The sequence below is a fragment of the Neolamprologus multifasciatus genome, chromosome 6 (genome assembly GCF_963576455.1).
Source record: "Neolamprologus multifasciatus chromosome 6, fNeoMul1.2, whole genome shotgun sequence".
Taxonomy (NCBI): domain Eukaryota; kingdom Metazoa; phylum Chordata; class Actinopteri; order Cichliformes; family Cichlidae; genus Neolamprologus; species Neolamprologus multifasciatus.
This window is the reverse complement of record NC_140444.1, coordinates 5,664,721-5,680,545: the sequence shown is the minus strand read 5'-3', so window position 1 is coordinate 5,680,545 and position 15,825 is coordinate 5,664,721. Positions and strand designations below refer to the sequence as shown.

At 41.1% G+C, this 15,825-nt stretch overlaps 2 protein-coding genes and 2 long non-coding RNA genes across 5 annotated transcripts in view; 3 read left to right on the top strand and 1 right to left on the bottom strand.

Moving 5' to 3' along the window:
- Window positions 1–15,825, top strand: part of frmpd1a (FERM and PDZ domain containing 1a) — a 434,267-nt gene that overhangs the window by 226,270 nt on the left and 192,172 nt on the right. The gene's annotated exons all lie outside the window — the stretch shown is intronic.
- Window positions 1–15,825, top strand: part of LOC146516241 (uncharacterized) — a 220,187-nt gene that overhangs the window by 124,655 nt on the left and 79,707 nt on the right. The gene's annotated exons all lie outside the window — the stretch shown is intronic.
- The window catches only part of LOC146516242 (axin-2-like), a 100,287-nt gene that overhangs the window by 56,355 nt on the left and 28,107 nt on the right, over window positions 1–15,825 (bottom strand). For both annotated transcript variants that reach the window (XM_085164197.1, XM_085164198.1), the window contains exons 3-5: window positions 9,080–9,294; window positions 8,851–8,905; window positions 3,653–3,770 (exon numbers count right to left, since the gene is read on the bottom strand). The gene's annotated coding sequence lies outside the window, so the exon portion shown is untranslated. The remainder of the gene's footprint in view (window positions 1–3,652; window positions 3,771–8,850; window positions 8,906–9,079; window positions 9,295–15,825) is intronic.
- Window positions 1–15,825, top strand: part of LOC146516243 (uncharacterized) — a 72,296-nt gene that overhangs the window by 44,916 nt on the left and 11,555 nt on the right. The gene's annotated exons all lie outside the window — the stretch shown is intronic.

The window sequence follows — 15,825 nt, the reverse complement described above, 5'->3', positions numbered from 1 at the left end:
AAGACGTATGTCCTGTCTGAAAGGGTTATAAGGAGAAAGCAGCTTCACTAAAGATTAACGTGGCTATACGCAGTGTTGGGAAGGTTACTTTTAAAATGTATTCCATTACAGAATACAGAATACATGCCCCAAAATGTATTCTGTAACGTATTCCGTTACGTTACTCAATGAGAGTAACGTATTCTGAATACTTTGGATTACTTAATATATTATCATGCTGTTTACAACTACATGAATGTACTATTGCTGTGATTTATTACTGTTACTGAAGGTCCGCGGCTCCGAACCGTAGTAAAGGGACCTCTGGCTAATACGGTGGGTTCTGTGTCGGCTCGTAGCCGAAAAATAGCTTTACTTTGTTGTCTGGGTCAACTTTGCTAGCGAGAGACAAAGAGAGGCGTTGAAAGGCTGCTCCAACGGAACTTATTGTTTTTGGAGGAAAACACGAACACGGTGTTCAGTCGAGTCTTAATAGCTTACTTACAACTGGGCTGGTCAGGCACTCTTCTTGGCTGCAGTGGTTATTATTATATTTACATGCTTCCAGCTCCCGTTTCTGCTCGATGACAGCTCGTACTGACACAGCACTGCAGCACGGACTACACTGCCTATGATGCTACATTCTTTAGAGCTATACCGTTAGCATTCTGCCTATTAGCTTAGCACAAAAACAACAAAAAGGCCTCTCTCACCCAGGAAACACGCAGAGAGAGCGTAGCCATGTAACCATGGCAACCGTAACGCTGCCGCCTGGAACAACAGAACGTAGCTGTCAAACAAAACCCAAACAGGCCTGACCCGCCACAATATGAAACAGGGAAGTACCGCCGTGTAATCCATTTATTTCAACAAAGTAACTGTATTCTAAATACCACCTTTTTAAACGGTAACTGTAACGGAATACAGTTACTCATATTTTGTATTTTAAATACGTAACGGCGGTACATGTATTCCGTTACTCCCCAACACTGCCTCTGTTGGATAATGCCTAGAAAAACATCCAGAACTGCAATATTGCAATAGGTGTGTAGAAAAAATCAAAACCATCTCAAAATTGTTCCGTGTCTTATCGCTTTCTTCACAGTCTTAATTATGTTCACCCAGCATTGACAGCAATATCGAGGGGATGCCTTTTTGGTGTTGGCAGTCACATTCCAAAGTCAGTGAGCCTTGAGAAAAGTTTCCAGATGACAAACGCTGCGTGTGGGGAAAAAAAAGGAAAATAAATACACAGTGGTGTCTTCATTATCTCCGAGCTCCACGGCCTATGAAAGAGGCCAGGGTTAATTGCTGTTGATTAGACGTCAGTATGCATGGCTGAGTGAGCGTGCAGATCTCACTGAGGGGGCCACAGAGGGAGAAGAGGAAAGGATGAGGTCACTCACACATAGCGATATGAGATCAGTGTCAAGTGTTCTTCTGTTGTGCGTTTAGGTGGCTGGGAAGCAGATTAGGAATATAAATGAGGCAACGTATTTTATAAGTCTTTGGGTGTGGTTACTGTAGCTGTGTTTGCTGATGGCTTTGGTTCATAAATTTGTTTATTATTTTGCTGTATTATTCATCCATCCAGCTATTTGCCATTAAATTTGTGTGGCTCTCAATATTGTCCAGACAACAAACGTAAAAGTGTTTGTTGGGAAAACACATTTATATATTTATCTAACAATATCTGAAATTGGTCGGAAATTTATTAAATTAATTATTCATCACAACTCGTTTGAGTTTTAAGGAAATATCTGTGGGTGTGCAAACTGCTGTCTTCAGCTATCTTTGTGTTCTAGTTAATCAGTGTGCTGCTTCCTTTTCATATAAAAACTGTTAATTAAAGGGAATCTATTCTCATATCTGCTCATCGATGTGCTCATTTCCAACTCCACATCTTCATTCTTGAGCTCTTTAACGAGTCAGTTAAATATGATCATTTAATATCTTATAGTGGTCATTGATTCAGCCTCTAAGTTTATCCCCTGTTGGAACAAGCAGTGTTATGTTATACTGTTGCAAACAGAAGATTTGAACAGCAGGTGAGCTGTCTCAACTCTGCACTTTTAGGAATTGCTGAGTTTTCACAGGACAATCCAGCAGATGGCCTCACGTCTGACTCTAGAATTCTCTAATATACCGATGAGTACAGGTCCAACTCAGTCACCGCACTGTGCCCGTGTCCTATTGCCCAAACCATTACTCTTCCACCACCATGCTTGACTCTAAGAAGAAGGATGATTGTGCTGATGTGCCAAACAGCTCTACTTTGGTCCTATCTATATAAACGACATTATTCCAGAAATCTAGTGGTTTGTTCAGCAACTTTGTAAACCTAAGCCGTATAGCCAGTGTTGGGGAGTAACGGAATACATGTACCGCCGTTACGTATTTAAAATACAAAATATGAGTAACTGTATTCCGTTACAGTTACAGTTTAAAAAGGTGGTATTTAGAATACAGTTACTTTGTTGAAATAAATGGATTACACGGCGGTACTTTCCTGTTTCATATTGTAGCGGGTCAGGACTGTTTGGGTTTTGTTTGACAGCTACGTTCTGTTGTTCCAGGCGGCAGCGTTACGGTTGCCATGGTTACAGGGTGACGCTCTCTCTCTGCGTGTTTCCTGGGTGAGAGAGCGCCTTTTTGTTGTTGTTGTGCTAAGCTAACAGGCAGAATGCTACCGGTATAGCTCTAAAGAATGTAGCATCATAGGCAGTGTAGTCCGTGCTGCAGGGAGAATGGACTGCCATACCCGTTATGTGTCTGTGAGCGAGGGAGGGAGAAAAAGGAAAAGTACGAGCTGTCATCGAGCAGAAACGGGAGCTGGAAGCATGTAAATATAATAATAACCACTGCAGCCAAGAAGAGAGCCTGACCAGCCCAGTTGTAAGTAAGCTATTAAGACTCGACTGTACACCGTGTTCGTGTTTTCCTCCAAAAACAATAAGTTCTGTTGGAGCAGCCTTTCAACGCCTCTCTCTGTCTCTCACTAGCAAAGTTGACCCAGACAACAAAGTAAAGCTATTTTTCGGCTACGACACAGAACCCACCGTATTAGTCAGAGGTCCCTTTACTACGGTTCGGAGCCGCGGACCTTCAGTAACAGTAATAAATCACAGCAATAGTACATTCATGTAGTTGTAAACAGCATGATAATATATTAAGTAATCCAAAGTATTCAGAATACGTTACTCTCATTGAGTAACGTAACGGAATACGTTACAGAATACATTTTGGGGCATGTATTCTGTATTCTGTAATGGAATACATTTTAAAAGTAACCTTCCCAACACTGAACAGAGGTGCGTGAGAGACTCCAACTGCTGGATTGGACATTGGCCAGACTTTAACATGCCAGCCCTCTAACACAAAGTCTGTGTCGTGTAGGGCTGAGTTGAAATGCTAACAGTACAGAGAACAGTCTGGTGCTACCTCGGGCAAGATCCTTTCAAGTGCTTTCTTTACCAAATCCACACTGAGTATTTCCAATAATGCAATAGTGGCTGAAGCAGACTCCTGCTGTGTGCTATGGTTTTTTTTTTAAAAAAAAACGTCATTCTCCTGATATCGTCTTAAGTTCATATGAGAAAATGGCCATAGCCCATTTTGTATAGTGTAGTACCCTCTGGAAGATATGAGCCAGCGCTGCTGAGGTGTGACAAACCTTGTTTCGGCTGTTTTAATTCCATTTCTTATTCCTTGCTGCTGAGATAATGGAGTTCTTCCTCAATCCATCCACTGTATCTTTGGTCTCGCTCCAGTCTATCTGACTGTAGGCTGAACTAGAAAACAAAGAGACACAAGAAACATCCAAACACTGTTACGGTCTGCTGTTTCAGACAAAGGTATTTGCATTAGTTTGCAGCCAGATTTCTTTTCGACTGAGTTTTGGAAGCCACATTGTAATCTCAAGCAGAAGAATGATTCAAGTGTCAGTCAATCTCCCCTGTGAGAAGCAGACAAGCTAGTTGGAGCCTTGGATGCAAAAATAGCATGGGAGATGGAGGACACCCTTGCTCTACCCCCACATCTGACCTTTGGCTCTTTGAAGAAAAATGTCTACATCAAATGCTCTGAATTATCTATTCAAATGCCTGGAAACAATCTTTGGACAATGACACATCAATCAAACGTTCTGTGAACCGGGGGTGGTTGTTTATATAAATGCTGTCCATCTGGGGGAGAGATCTCAACAATGTTACATCTCTTTTTCTGTGGGGAGATGGCAGTAAAAAGAAAGAAGGAAGTTCATAGAAAAACTTAAAATTCTGCCTTTTTTTTTCTCTTCTTCTTTTTTCCTCAAATCCCAGCGTGAATGTGTCGGCGAGCTCGTGGTATGCACCAAGATGAAAAGTAGAGGCCATCCCTTTGAAATCCTCCTCAAGTCAAAATTACCATTTCATTTCAACTCCAGCCAGGAAACGGAGAGCGGGGCCACTGCTAACTGCTTTGGGCATATCGTTATTTATTGTGTGTAAACTTTGTAGGAACATTGTTGCCTGGGAAAATGTGTTGTGTGGGTGGTAGAAGTGAGCAGTTGGAGCAACCACAAAGGGAGAGATCAGGCCTATTTTCTCTGTAGGAGGAACACATAAAAGTGAAAATAATGCCCATTATTACAGAAAAACAACATCAGCCTTCTTTGCTCATAATTGTCTAACAGCTGAGAAGTTACCGCTGAAGCTAAACAACCAACCAGTTGACCCTATTTAGGTAACTGCATTATAATTTTTCTGCTCTTTTAATTAGTAAGCTCTCTGTGCTAAGTGGGCCATTATCTGAGTTGGAACTAACTGCTTTTTCTATATTAAGTCTGCCACGTTGTTTCATTTAATTAACTTTATTGACCTCTACGCTGCAGGGGTTAACATTTTCTAAGCTATACTGTGAACCTACTCATGTAGCAGTACTTTAAAAAGTCCTTTAAAATGTGTTATTCTTATTGTGAAAAGTGGATTCATAGTTTGCTGTTTGACATATTTGCCTAAAAAGAAAAATATCCCTCATTCAGTCCTGGGAGGAGGTCTAAAAATCCCTCAGGCTTGTGTCAGGAAAGGAATCTAGTGTAAAGATCTGCCAAATCAAACATACAGAGTCCTGCTCTGGTGTGAATAAAGGAGGAGCTTTCTAGTTTGAGCCAGAAACGATTACTAAACAGGGGATCTTTCCAAAATACTCTGTAACACATTATTTTGACCATATTAGATTTAGTTATTCCTTGGTGTTTGTAACAGTAGCTATATTTCATGTATTTAAGAGACTGCATTTGCAGTTTTGATTCAAACTGCAATGATCATTTTTTCTTTCTTCTGGAGTCTATTGTAGCGGATATTGTATGAAAGAGATGACACGCCTTGGATAAGTTGCACCAAATGCCAAATTTAGAATCACCAGTTAACCTAACAAGCACAGCTTACTTGTTGGAGACTAAAGGCAGTCGATGAGACATAGAGAGCACATACAAACCCCACAGAAAGGCTACAGCTGCTGAGGAGGTTCAAACCAGGAATCTTCTTGTTGTGAGGCAGCCGTGCTAACCTCTATCATGGCTGCCCCAACTGTAGAGAAAGTAAGCCGAATGCATGAAACCACACAAATTCTGAATTTGCCATTAGTTCACCTTCCAAATGCAATTTTGTAAAATTTAGATCGTTAGTCTTTGAGTAGTCTCGTGGAAAGACATCATGGGTTTTGTTTTTAGACAGTGATCTGGGTCAGTACCTGAGTTTAATAGATTCTGCCTGTGATATTAGATTTTTTTAAATCCAATTTTGGCTGAGTTCATAATATCATTTAAATAGAAGTGATTATATTTAATACCACTAACGAATAGCAGTGAAAAGGCTATTCTTGGTGGACAAGGGTTGGTTGAGGTTGAGCAACAGCTAGAGTAGGTCTATTTAACCAACAGTGCTCTGCCAGCTAGTGACATTGGTAACTTTGCTAAAAGCATAATAAAGCAAATCAAGAGTTGCACACTTACTAAGACAATAAAAGGAAAGCCTATAAGGTCTTATTGAGGCGTTAGAGTGTACTCATTAAAGTACAATAGAAATACAGATATGACGACACATAAAGAAAGTGGCTTTAGTGAGGTAGGCTTCTGGTTTGATATCTTGGATGTTTCATTTGAGCTGGTTTCAAGTAAATGGGCCGATCATAGGGATCCACCAACATATAACTAACTTCAATTATTTCTACCATCCTGTTAGTTTTAAACGCTTGATCTTGTAGTCCGAACTGTTCTTGTTTTTGTGACCCACATTCAGCACCATCAGACAGCTGTTTGCATTACAAACCAGGCGAACACTACCTGGCCTGCCTCTAATGACAAAGTTTGTTATGTAGCTAGTAAACACAGTGAAGCATTTGGAAGCTAAAGATCCAGTGTATTTCTTTTAAACTACTAGGGACTATATTTTTTATGAGCACGGTATGAACTAATGCTGTCTTTGCTGTTTGCAAATCTCTGTTGTTTACAAATTATTCTGTGTTCTTCTCCAAGAACAAAGGAAAGGTAACAAGTTACTGATGATTGAATTCCCATTTTCAGTTCAACAAATGATATGATAACAGATAATATGTCAGTGCTGGATTATCAATTTAATCTGCTGCCCCCAAGTGGCCAAGAATTCAAATAAATACATTTTTAATCACTGGATCATTTACTACAACTTTTGTAATATGTAATTACTCTTAATTATTCACATTAAACAGAACAGGTAGCACAGGGTGTGGGGGTGAAAGCACATACATACGCACAATAAGTATCAAGAAAACAGTCCAGTCATTCTAATTTTTCCAATTCTTCTCTCAAAGTTTAAACACAAACATCTCCAGAACAAAAACACGTGTCCACAAATATTAAGAGGAACATTATTCATGCGATCATCATCATCGTACTGTAAATGTGTTATCATTGTGTTTAATAGAATTAAGACCATAAGGAGAGAGTGTGGACAGAGCCCAGTTGATTCATGACCAGAGGGAGAGGCAGCAGAACTTTGTTGACTGCGTTCTCCTCCAACAAGAGTACATCTAATCTTAAACATATGGCTGAAGCCGGGGATCCACAGATGACAGCATGCAGAGTATGGAAAAACACTGCAGTTGTCTTTTTTTCACCCCTATAAATTCACGTCAGCTCTTTTATGTCCTGGATGTTTTCGCTGTTTCAGACACTTGTACATTCCCCAAACCAGTTAAAGTTAAAGATTGCACCATGTAATGTTTACTAAAATCATAAATTCACTCACTTCTGTTCACATAGTTTTCTGTTGAACTTTTCTGCTCTAGAAATTCCAGATAATAGTATTTTACTATTTTAAGTAATGATACACTGAGATATCTAAACAGAAATACACAAGTTAAGTAGGCGAGCTGCTTGATTCCCATGTGCAGCTTACAAAATATAATTAAGGGAAGAACTGGACTGTCGAAACAATATGATGGTCACACATTGTGTTCTATCTCAGCATATCGCAACGGGCTCAGATGTAACACAGATATAAATGTGTAATGGATTTTTACCCCTTTAAGACCTACCATAGAACCAAGTCCGCCAGAGCTTATATTATATTTTTACATGCTGTAGAGCCATTTTTGGGAGTATTTCAAGTTGATATACATCAATACAACCATTATAGCCCAAATTTTAATAATATGTATGCATTAAGTGCATAGTAATTACATAAATTGCAAAAAAGTGCAATAAACTACAAAAAAATTGAAAATCGTTTTTGTTTTTTAACATATATTTCTAGTTAGAGAAATTTAAGAGGCTTATCCCTCAAAACTATAAATACAAAAAAGTTGCACAAAATAGTTTCCTACCACAGGAAATTTATTTTGAGTGTCTTCATAGTTTTATTTTTGAAATACACCAATTTTTATATACTGCAGGAAAAAGAAAATAAATATTATAGTGCAGATTTGCAAAAAAGCAGCATATGCATCAAAATAAACTATTTCCAACAGTGCAATATGAGTCCTAAGCATCCCAGAAACGACACAGAAAGTCATAAAGTCAAACTTAACTTTTAGAAACACCAGTACAGGCTCGCAAGGCCCTGATAGTAAAAAACTCAATTTCTGCAAAATGATGTCACTTCCAGTTTCGGGCAGGTCATGGCGGACATGCGATAGTTCCCGCTGATGGACGTAGGAAGTGTTACAAACAGCTGATCGGATCAGCAAAGCGTGTTTCTGGAATATTATGTTTTTGTTGCTGCAAGCGCTTCTTATGCAGTTTTTGCAAAGCTTTATGTGGAAGGAAACTGTGACCTAGGACAAGCTGATGGCATAAGATGTAAGTACAACTCCTCCGGTTTCATATGCAAAAAAAAATATTGCGCTAGCTTACGTGGTTGCAGTGCTACCGGGATTTAAAAGTAGTTACGCAAAACGGCACGTGCCCGCTCCAACTGGCTTTAAAGGGTTAATAGTCATGATTCTGCTGGTGAAAGAGATGTGCACAGTGGCACGCGAGACTTGTTGAAATGCAGAAAATAAGAATTTGCGTGTAAAACACGTGGACTATAGCCCTGCTCTGACTCAGTAACATCATCTTGGCCACTCTCACACAAGCTCTGCAAACGTGTCAGTTGAAGGAGTTGAAAAGCAAGCTGGGTGTTGCATATATATTTGGACTACAAGGGCTTGTTCATTTGTTTTATCTGTCCCACATTTTGTGTCCTCCACAAGAATTTATTTGTACTGGCTGCGGCTGCGTCGGACTAGGCTGCAGGACTTATATATTTAAACAAGGACTGTTGAGAGTAAGGGGAAGTGTTCGACTAAACTCAAGTCGGGTCTTCTTTAACATTTAAACATGTTTCTGTCCACAAGGGCAAAAATGTTTACCTCTGCTGGTTCTGTTCCCGTTGTACAGCCAGACAGTTTCTTTCAGATCCATACTCTGGAACGGCAAAGAAAAACAGAGTCAGAGAAGAAGAGTGCACGATAGGTAAGGAAGGAAACAAAGGCATAGCAGTTGCAGGAAGTAAACAAACTGACAAACTGAAACATGAATATAAGACAAAGACAGATGGGAACAAAATGGAATCAGTTGCACGAGGCTAGATCGTCTTACAGGAAGCGCACGCTCTGATACTTTAGCCGCTGACCTCTCGTATGCAGCAGAGGGGGTGGAGGCGACAAGGGTTCTGCGGGCCCCATCTGCACGGCTTGTCCCTGGCTATGTGGCCATGTGTAGCACCTGGCCCCGAGCCAGCGCCCAACGCCCCTTTGTGGTGGTCAGAGTGGCTGGTTGGGGTCTGCCTTTGATCCCGGGCCAACTATTCATCTCTAAAGGAAGAGGAAGAGCAAAAAAAAAGAAGAAAAAGATAAACAGAAAAAGAGGGAGGGGAGCAGAGGGAAAAAAAGTCAACCTCTGCTGCCAATTATTGGAAAAACATCAAGGTCTTTTCTGCTTTTCTGTCTGTGTAAAAAGAAAGAAGAGAAAAGAGAGAAGGGGAGGCAAAAGAAGAGATAGCTGTTTGATGGCTTGGCTCAGTGTTAGTTGGAAGATTGTGGCAAGTCAAGGCGAGGCAGAAGCTGACCTGCAGGAGGTGATTAAAGGTGGAGAGAGCTGTTTGTCTGGCTGCTAAGGCTCTCTTTCTCTCATTTTTTGGTGTGTTTTCTTTTTCCTGCATGCCCTTTTTTTTTTTATCTTTGCCTCTTTCACTATCTGGCGCAGACTCCCCTCTTCCCCTTGTTGCTGCCATCCTTATCTGTGCCTTTCTTTCTTTTACCACCACGTGCTGTTAAACCAGTTCATAAGGACAAATAAAGGTCATTTTTCTGTCCTGTTGAGGGGTTTCTGTCTCTGTCTATTTGTCTGTCTGCCTCATTTTCTTTGGTCTCGAACCTCAACACATATCTATAGTATATTTACAAATATTCACAGTGTGAGGAAAGCAGAAAGCAAGTGTGAATGACAGCCTGTACACTGAAGAAGCATGTCAGACTGCTGATTAGGATGTCACAATAATAAACAGAGGAGAGGATTAAAGTGTTGTCAGTAAGAAACACACATTTTAAAACCCGTGAAGAACAGAAATAATCACATAAGTGATGCAGTTTACACTTTCACACCAACTCCATCTTAGCCTTTAGGGCTCGGGGCTTATTTTTATTTATTTATCTATTTTTCGGGGAATAATTTGGCTCTACTATACATTTCTGTATAAAACCTGCAATACACCTACTGCAAATTCTGACATAGGCTGATATATAGCTACTAATGTCTGACATGAACTAAACTATAACACTAGGGATGCACCGATACCGGTATCGGGGCCGATACTGTAAAATGTGTGTGTACTCATACTCGTAAAAGTTAACCGATACCATGAACCGATACTAACTTATTTCATTAATCAGAGGGTGGCTTGTCATTTCTGTTGTAGTTTTTTAGATTGGCCACTAGGGGGCCAATTATTATTTTATTTATTATTTATTTTATAATTTTTTAGATTTTATTATTTATTTAATAATAATTATTTTGTTTGTTTGTTTACAATATGGACACTCTGCAACAATTTAAAAGTTTATTTTATTCGCAAACCTGAAAACCTGAAAAAATTGGTATCATTGCATCCCTATATAACATCAAACATGAGTATCTAATACTGATAATCAGTGTTGGGAAGGTTACTTTTAAAATGTATTCCATTACAGAATACAGAATACATGCCCCAAAATGTATTCTGTAACGTATTCCGTTACGTTACTCAATGAGAGTAACGTATTCTGAATACTTTGGATTACTTAATATATTATCATGCTGTTTACAACTACATGAATGTACTATTGCTGTGATTTATTACTGTTACTGAAGGTCCGCGGCTCCGAACCGTAGTAAAGGGACCTCTGGCTAATACGGTGGGTTCTGTGTCGGGCTCGTAGCTGAAAACTAGCTTTACTTTGTTGTCTGGGTCAACTTTGCTTGCGAGAGACAGAGAGAGGCGTTGAAAGGCTGCTCCAACGGAACTTATTGTTTTTGGAGGAAAACACGAACACGGTGTACAGTCGAGTCTTAATAGCTTACTTACAACTGGGCTCGTCAGGCTCTCTTCTTGGCTGCAGTGGTTATTATTATATTTACATGCTTCCAGCTCCCGTTTCTGCTCGATGACAGCTCGTACTTTTCCTTTTTTCCCCTCCCTCGCTCACAGACACATAACGGGTATGGCAGTCCATTCTCCCTGCAGCACGGACTACACTGCCTATGATGCTACATTCTTTAGAGCTATACCGGTAGCATTCTGCCTATTAGCTTAGCACAACAACAACAAAAAGGCCTCTCTCACCCAGGAAACACGCAGCGAGAGCGTCACCCTGTAACCATGGCAACCGTAACGCTGCCACCTGGAACAACAGAACGTAGCTGTCAAACAAAACCCAAACAGGCCTGACCCGCCACAATATGAAACAGGGAAGTACCGCCGTGTAATCCATTTATTTCAACAAAGTAACTGTATTCTAAATACCACCTTTTTAAACGGTAACTGTAACGGAATACAGTTACTCATATTTTGTATTTTAAATACGTAACGGCGGTACATGTATTCCGTTACTCCCCAACACTGTACATGACCCTGCCAAAATAAACTAATTAATTTTTTTGTACTACAACTATGGCAAATTAGACATTACAGAATTGCAATTTTTTACCATTATGTTATGATTTTTTGACAGACCCTGAAAGTATTTATTTATTATATACCTGTTCTGCTGCTCATTATTGGCTAATCAGCTAATCTTATGGCATTTAGGAATGTAGACATAGTAAAGATCAGCGGCCCCCGGGCCATGGTCCGTGAGTCGTTTGGTGCCGGGCTGCCAGAGTTGAGGCTCGGGTGTGAAATTTATGGTTTTCAGGGTTTTTATCGTTATTTTTATCATTTTTATCATTAACTCTGTTTCCCTGGGTCTTTTCCCGTTTGTTATGAATGAATTTTATTTTTGGTTTGGTTTGTTTGGTACTGGTACTGGTTTTATTTTGTTGTGTTTATCCGCGACACCTTAAAGCCCGGCCTGAAAATATTGTCGGACATAAACCAGTCCGTGGCGCAAAAAAGGTTGGGGACCACTGGTCAAGATGACCTGCTCAAGTTCAAACTGAGCATCAGATTATGGGAGAAATGTGATTTAAGAAATTTTGTATGTGGCGGGGTTGTTGGTGCCAGACGGGTTGGCCTAGTTGAGCTACTGGGATTTTTCCCACATGACCATTTCTAAGGTTTCCCTCTTTTGGAGAATCGTCCCATTAAGCGGAAATATCAAGTGAGCAGCAGTTCTCTGGACAGAAGAGCCTCCTCGATGTCAAAGGTTCAAGGAGACTGGCCACACTGCTTTGAGCGGATAGGAAACCAATGGTAACTCAAATAACCACTCTTTACAACCAAGGTACGAGTAAGAGCATCTCTGAATGCACAACACATAAAACCTTTTCAGCTAACAACATGAGACTGAGGCTACAATCCTCACACGCTCACCAAAATCAGAAAACAGAATATCAAAACTCCTGGTCCAGTCTCACGAGTGTATTTAGTGGTGTTGCAATGGCGTCAGGGAGATTTTCTTGGCTCATTTTGGGCCCCTTAGAGCAACTGAGCATCGCTGAAACTCCACAACCTACCTGAATACTGTTGCCGACCATGTCCATCCCTTCACAATCACTGTGTACTTTTCATCTCAAACTGGTTAATTGAACATGACAATGAGTTCATAGTGCTCAAAGGACCTCCACAGTCCCCAGATTTTAATCCAACAGATCTTTTGGGATGTTGTGGAACAGGAGATTCCAAATACAAAAGGAATTCCAGCCTGGTACTTGCATGGTTTACCTGTGAGTCGCCTGTTAAATCTCCTGTGAGTGTGGTTGTCTATTCAATTAAAAGAGCTGAATAGCAGCAACAAAGTCTAGCAACATTTTCATACATACAGTATGAAACATGTCCTGACACAGAGACACACCTAAACACTAGCAGCAGTGCAGTTACTTCTTTTTGTGGTCTGGTCAGGAATTTATTATAAGCCCCTTAAAACCCTGTTCGTATGCATCACTTGCCTCCTCTCCTCTGCTTTCGTCCTTGCAGGCAAAGAAACAGAACAGACAATAGCACACGCATTGATCACCAAGGACGTATTTCTATCACTCTCCCTCCCTCGGCCTCTCCCTCGGTCTGTCTCTGTAATTTCTCTTTCATGGCTGTTTTTCCTGCCGTCTCCCGAGACCTTCTTAGTCGACGAGAGAAAACATAAACTGAACATTAAAACGCCCCGCAGCCCTTTAAACACTTGTCATTTGTCCTTTGTACAAATCATGGCGAGAGTTGCTATAGAGACTGCGCTTTTTCTTGTTATGTTATTACTAATTCTTTTCTTTTATTAACTTTGCTGGTGAGAAAGAGAGAAAGAGGATGAGAAAAACAGAGAGTGAGAGAGAAAACCACAGTCGATCGTGAGTATGGGGGAATGATCAAAAATGAGACGTTTAAAAATCCAGTTTGCCACAGGGTGAAAGATGAGAGATGAGTGAAGGACATGTACTGTGGATCTTTGTGGACAGATTGGCTAATAAAATGCTTTTTTTCCCCGTCAGATGGAAGACGTGATGTTTAGTTCACAGTTTAATGTATGTATTTTTCCGTAATGAGGCTCTGATGTGTGTCTGCCTAACCTGCGTGTTTCTCCCATTGTCTGAGCGTACGTAGTGTGTACGACTGCCTGTAAGACTGCGTGTTCATTAGATTCCTGGTACCTGCACCCAGCCATGGGCGTTTAATTCAGCGAGCAGGCAGGGGCATTATCACACACTACCATCACTAATCCCCGTGGAATGAAACGCCGACACTTTGATGTCTGCCAAAGAACACCGCTGTAGTATTTGGAGGCGAGACCCTGCATCACGTACAAACCGCAATTAACAATCTATAGCTGGACTAGAGCCAGGCAGAGTGGTGGAGGTGCAAAGAGGGCGGGAGAGAAGAAAGAAACAGCAGAAAGACACTGATGATAAAGAGCCAGAAGCAGGATGGTAAAGCATAAAAGGATGTATACTATGTATTTGTGTGAATATGTGTGTGTGTACTGTCAATGTACATATACGGGGGTTGAAGTTGCTCGCAGACATATCATCAGTCTCTGCCAATGTGGAAGTGCTCCTTCAGTGATCAATGCAGGACACACACCGACACATACGCGGCACTGATTGATACACATGCGTGCGCTGTAACAACAGTGTTTCTGTGTCAGTAACAACCTGCCTGGAGCTTAAAGAACACAGGACAGTGAAGGAAGTCCCGGACAACAGAAATGAAGGCAAGCGGCTGCCGGGTAGAACACAAAAACCCTGGACTTTTTGTACTCGACGAGGACGCCGAATGAAAAATTCAGGCCCTCCAATGCCGACAGGCTCTGAGAAAAGTCCTTCAAACACGCGCGCGCGCACATGCGTACACAAAACACAATTCCTCATGCCACCTACACACACTCTGGTGAGAAAATGATATCGGTGCGTGCCAGTGTGTGTGTGAATGCGTCACACACTGGAGCACGCAGGCTATAATACATACACCTCATGTAAGAGGATAAAACACCAAAAAAAAGACTTTCATCAAAGCAAGTGAGAGAGGATGTCAGAGATTTTTTCAAAAGATGAAAGAGAGGGATATTCTCTCATTTCGGCTCATCTCTCCGTCTCTCTCTCTTTCGAAATCCTTGAAGTATCATCCGTGTTTCTATGACGAAGAGAGAGCGAGGAAGAGAGAGAAAGGGGGGTAAAAGTTATTTACGTCCCACGCTGTGTTATGTGGCCTGTCACTTCTCATTTTCTCCCAGGGCTGTCCAACTGGAAGACTTCAGTCAACTCTCTCCAAGCCTGTATTTGCTGAGGTAATTACAAAGTGACAGCTTCAAATCCTCTACCACACACACACACACACACACACACACACACCCAAATATGGGTAAATATGGGAATATGGCTCTGTGGCCTCTCAGATTCTGTTGTTATTATTTGACTCGGTTGGGTATAACACGAGATGAGCATCTCTTATTTCATTCCTTCAGCAGCTCTTGCATGAGTGACCCTTAAATATCCCAAACTGCACTCAACACAATCCCCAGCCGATGATTAATATTCCTCAAAGTTTATAATAAATGAAGAAAAACGACGTATGTAGTCAGCAAAACGTAAAGCCTTTCTGTCGACTATCTGCACTCCCCATAAAACACACGTGGGCTGCAAACACGCACATGCATGAAAACACTTCCACCTCCTGTATCCACTTAGAGGTGATTGTAAGAACATCTTTGATCTTTTTTTTTTCCTCCTTTCTTCTTCAAGGAGATGTATTGCCTGTACACATAATCCATGACAGACATAATGTGATTTGGTAGTATCTCTAAATGGCAGGGGAAAACCAGCTGACAGAAATTAATAAGTTACTGCGGCTGTAAAGGAATCAGAGTAGGAGGGGTTGGGAGGAGATGGTGGAGGTGGTGGGATAACCTGGCAGCAAAACACACAGATCATCAAATTATCTTTTGAGGCATATTGTCATGGTGAAACTCATACACACACGGAGCTCAACCTGCCCTATCTGCAGCGGCGCACGACGCCGGTCTGTCGTCTCCAGTTTGGATCATTACCACAAAACGCGACGCTGATAGAAGTCATCGGCTTGATCCTGTGAAGACCCGAAGACCTGTGAGGACTTCTGTGTCTTGTTTCTGTCATTACGACCCAGATCTCCAGAAGGAGTCATCAACTTAAGTGCATCATGAGGGCACATGAGTGGACACTAAGCTGATTACAGGCTCTCGTGA